Consider the following 5,283-nt stretch of genomic DNA (forward strand, 5'->3'; position numbering starts at 1 on the left):
ATCACGTTCAACCTTCACAGCAACGCCGTGAGGCAGCCACTCCTAAGACCACCCCCTATTTACCGAAGAGGAAACTGAGGCACCGAGGGGGTTGAGTACTTGGTGCATGGTAATCTGGCAGGTAAGGAACAGAGTTGAAATTCAAACCCAGACAGACTGGGGCCAGAGTCTAGGAGCAACCACTGTGGCTGTCTCTGCATTTGTGTAAGTGTACGTGTGTGTTGATGTGTGTGTGTATGTGAGAATGTGTGTACATGTATGTGAGTACGGTGTGTATGTGTGTGATGTATGTTTATGTGTGCTACGCATGTGTCTATGGCATGTGTGTTTACATATGTGTATGTGTGCATGTATGTGCATATGTTTATGTGTGTGTGTGTGTGTGTGTGTGTGCCCCCGAGTGTAGCAGTCCCCACCCCGTCACAGCCGTCTACTGTCACTCCCGCAGCACCGCTCCCTGTAAGTGTGTTCTCACACTCCCTGCACAGAGCCCTCCCGATGACTGGGTTCCTTGAAGGGGGCACAGTGAGGGCCCTGTTCCCCCGTCCCCGCCCCCTGCCCCAGGCTCTGGGCCTCGCTCAGAGGGCCAAACGGCACACTGGCTGCCAATGCAGGCCTGGGCCCCGCGGGTGAGCAGAGCCACGCCGGGGCCCACGCTCGGTCCTGGCGCCAGGCCAGTGCCGGGTCACAAGGAGGCACACAGAGCCGCCTATGAAGACGGAGGTCCCCGGAGAGGAGGAAGGTGCCCTCAAGTCGGCCTGCAGCTCCTGGCAAGACAGCCATACGCAGGCAGAGCCACCCGCCACAGGGGCTGCCAAGGGGCTGCCCCTCCAATTTGCACAGGCCCTGAAGTCCCCTCAGTGGCAGCGGCAGCCGCCTTGGATGCTGGCAAACTCCTGCCTCACCCGACGGGGCTGGCCAGAGCAGTAGAGCCCATCACAGCCACTCAGAGATCTCTGCTTCGGGGCTTTCCTGTCCCCGGTGGTTAGTGGGCGAAGGGATGATCGAGATCAGAGGGGAAGTGGGGACAGGATACAAAGAGGAAAAAAGGGAGAGATGGTTGCCCCCCCCCAAATCAGGGGACGCCCTCCCTTTGTCTCCAGTGTGGGCGGTGCCCGGAGCCAGCAGGAGGACGGAGGGCTACACCAGGCTGGGTGAGCGGGGGCTGGCTGGGGTTCCAGCCCGGAGCAGCAGCTCTCTCTGCCCCATGGTGGATGGTGTCCTGGGAGCCCCGGAGGAGCCCTTGGCCCAGGTCACTCCCTCCCCAGAGCCCCAGGCCGTCCCAGCTGGGGAGCTGTTGGCAGAGGCTGCCTCTGCCAACCTCTGGCTTTATCTTCCCCACAGGTTGAAACCATCAGGCCCCAGCCCTCCGGCCTGGCTCTATGGGTCAGACGAGGCTGGAGCTCTGCGCTTTCATCCAAACCAGACCTGGCCTCCTCCGGCTCCGCGCAAGAGGACGGGGGGCAGGAGTGGCCCTTGCTCATGCTGCAGTTTCAGAACTTCTAAACTATTATCCTCTATTTTGATCTCCTCTCTGAAATGCTTACGAGGCACCTTCCACTCTGGGCTCCTCAGCTCCACCCTCATCCTCTACAGGGAATTCTAGTCCGTGCTGCAGGGACAGGGAAAATTCGGGGGGCCCCAGAGTCCCGAGCTGCCCCATCAAAGCAGCGAGCGCCCTTCGGTGCCTCATGTTCTGGGGAAGTCAAATCAAAGGCAAACCCTGAATTCCTCTTGCTCACGGCCAATAAAAACCTTGCTTCGGTGCCGGCTTCCTTTGCTGAAATCAGATATCTTAGTAATAAACAAGTCCAAACGGCAGGGAAAAGCTCTTGCTTCTTTCTTCTGATTCGTTTTTCTTCCTTTAAAAAAAAATGTTCTCCTCTAACAGGATGCTGGCCCCAGAAACTTGAGCACAGAACGGCTGCCTTCTCCTGCCCTGCACCCCAACTCCTCCAGAACCTTCCCCAGGCTCCTGCAGGGGTGGGAGATGGGGTCTGGCTTCCCCAGCACCGGACGGCTTAGCTCCAAGGCAGATCATGGGGCGCTGGGAGAAGAGGCCTCTCTGCTGCCCGGGGAGAGCTCGTTTCTCAGCCTTTGGCTGCTTGTGGTGGCCAGAAATAGGAGCGTGGACTTAAGAGTAGTGGACCAAAGTGTAGGACCCCTTTTTTCTAAGGCAACACTTCTAAATTCCCCCCAATGTACCATGGGGCCGTGGCCAAGCCCAGCAGCGTGGGTTTCAGTGTGGAGTCCACAGTTGGGAAGGCCAGCAAGGTGGATCTGGAGGCTTCGGAGGGGCTGGTAGGGCGGGAGGTGTCAGAGTTTTGCTTCTTGGGTCTTCCTTGCCTTTTCACGTCCACCCTGCCCCGGGCCCCCGCCTGGCCTAGTCCAGTCCCCGGGCAAATGTAGCTCCGCATGTGACCTGCTGCGAAGGCGTGCCCTCCCCATGTGCTGACATCTCTCCTCTTCCCTCCCAAATAGGTTTTTAAGTGACTTTGCTGTCAGAAGATGCTATTCTGTTTGTTTTTCCTTCTGACACTATCTCTCCAGAGAGTTTCTGGTCAAGAGAATTATGTCGAGGCTGCAGATTGCAGGAGAATTGCGCCTAATGGGGAACAGACAGACAAGACACCTTTCATGTCCAGCCAAGTTTTTTCTTTTTTTTTCCGTCCCTCCTCTTTCTCTCTCTCCCACTTCTCATCTTCCCTTTTTGGCTTCAATGCTGGCCCTAGTTTGTGCTTGTTCCTTCAGTACATCTGGTGAATAAGGTCACACATTGATTTTATTTTGGAGATTGGCAGCTGGGGCAGGCTTAGCTCTGAAGTTGGAGCGCAGCTCCCCGGGAGGGTGGGCGGGGCAGATAGCACGGAGCTCGCTGGTGTGGACGGAACCATTCCAGAAGGCTCTCCGGCCCTCATTGTGGATTCTGCTCCTTTGCGATCTCAAAGCTCAGGAGCGTGAGCTTATAAAATTTATTTTAAACACAAGACAGGTGCCAAAAGTTCCTCCCACTGTCCTTACCATGTGCCATGTCAGCTGATCTGTGCCGGATTTTATAGGAAAAAAAGTGTTAGCCCTGAGGTCCCCTGGGGACTCGAAGTGATTATAGAAGAGGAACTTCAGTTTAAGGACATCTCTCTACCTTGTAAGCAGCTACTTAGCCACACAGAGCCACGGTCTATACACGTTTTGATGCAAACGTGGAAAGGAAAGCCCTTTTCTTTACCTACGTGCCTCTTGAGGGGAGGGCAGATTAGTAAAACATTTTGGTGGATGGTTTGGATTCTTTTGCCCTTAGTCACGAGGCTGATGTAATAGCATTCAGCTAATTTCATGGTAGACAGTCAGAGTTCCCAGAGCAATCCTTTCCAATTGTACCGCTGACGGCATCCGCGCTCACTGCAGCCCTTCAGGAATTGCTGGGCGAGTCCTTCCTCCTTCAGAGCTTTGGTAGGAAGCACAGGGCCACTTCTTTTGTGAAGGTCAAAGATGTCCTGGATTTTAAGAATGTCCTGTCTGACCGCGTTCCTCCTGTTAGTGTAGCCTTGGGGAACAGAGTTCCCCGCCCGTCTAGCTCCAGGGAGGGGAAGGACCCCGTTTCGCACACTCTGAGCCCCGCGGCCCGTGGGATGGTCTGAGCTGAGAGGAGGACGGTGCCTGTGAGGGAAACGGGGTGACAAAGGGCAGACTCATCCCACCCATGGCTGGGTTTCATCCTCTCCCTCCTTCTCACGCCCACTGCTTGTGGTTTCAAAGTTTGTCTTGCATTAAGATGTGTCAATTCTCAACTGTTGCAATAGACTAAAAAATACCTTTCTTTGATGGTAATAAGGCTCTTGAGTTAAAGCTGCTAATCTAAGAACATGCTGCTGATTGATGACGGAAGCCAGAGACAGAAGATGCCAGGGTGGTGCAGTGACCAAGCTCTGGGCTTGAGTCGAGTCCTGAGTTTATTTCTTGCTCTGCCAGTAACTCATTCTGACCTCAGAGCACTGGGCCTTCTCTGGGCCTCAGGGTCCTCGTCCACAAAGCGGTACTGCCACATCGCCTCCACTACCCCACCAGCTGTCATGAGGGTGGAACGAGAGAATACGAGGCGTAGCGCTTTATATGACTCCTATGTTTAAAGAAAAAGGTAGGAGAGGGGGATACAATTTGAGAATTAGAAGGTTGCTTTAAGAAATATGGTAGAATCTACGAGGAACTGCCCAAGAGAACAAAATCCTGATGGATTATTTGGAGGGCTTTGAGCCTCTCAAACCTGGGGCTGGCTTCAGGGCAGACGAGGGCCCAGGCCTTTGACAGCACAGCTGCAGAGAGACTTCCGGGCTGCGTGGTGACTCTGGAACGCTGCTCTGATGAAAGTCTGGGAGAAACTCAACCTGCCACTCATCACGTGTAACAAAACACGAAGTCACAACTTGGCTCAATTTTCTCTTTGTAAAAGGTCCTGTCCTGCTGTGGACACACTGGACAGACTTTGGTTTCCTTATCTGGATTTGATTTGGCCTCCCCTGGGTTTGCCTTAATCTCTAGGCACGTGCCAGAGTGATTTTTTTTTTCAGACAGAGTCTTGCTCTGTTGCCCGGGCTAGAGTGCCGTGGTGTCAGCCTAGCTCACAGCAACCTCAAACGATCCTCCTGCCTCAGCCTCCCCAGTAGCTGGGACTACATGTGCCCTCCACCATGCCCGGCTAATTTTTTTTTCCTATTTTTAGTAAGACAGGGTCTCACTGTTGCTCAGGCTGGTTTCAAACTCCTGACCTTGAGTGATCCTTCCACCTTGGCCTCCCAGAGTGCTAGGATTGCAGGCGTGAGCCACCTCACCTGGCCCAGAGAGATCTTTATTGCTCAAATCATTTCAGCTCTCCTGAAGGGTTCTGCAGCCACCCTCAAGTTAGCAAAGAAATGAGGGAGCTGAAGGTACCTAATGGCTCTGCAAGAGTCACCCATGTCACCTGGGAAAGCCGTGTCCTTTCTGGCCTCCATCTCTGCCTAGCAGGGCAAGTTGCTGAAGTGGAGCGCTGGCGCTTGCCCCTCAGGTTAGCCAATGTCGCCACCTAGAGGCAATTCAAAAGAATTTCCTGCAGCAAGAAGTCACTTCTACTGTAATTCCCCAAACGTCAATGTTTCACTCTCACCCCAGTGGTGTGGCTTTGGCTGCATCTGTGGCCAAGGGAAGCCTTCTGCCAGAGCTGGGCTGGCAAGAGGCCAAGAAAGGGGCACAGCTGCTTCCTGCTGGCTCCAGTGCCCCCCTCCTGTTACATTCACTCACTACACCAGA

The sequence above is a fragment of the Lemur catta genome, chromosome 22, assembly GCF_020740605.2.
Source record: "Lemur catta isolate mLemCat1 chromosome 22, mLemCat1.pri, whole genome shotgun sequence".
NCBI lineage: Eukaryota > Metazoa > Chordata > Mammalia > Primates > Lemuridae > Lemur > Lemur catta.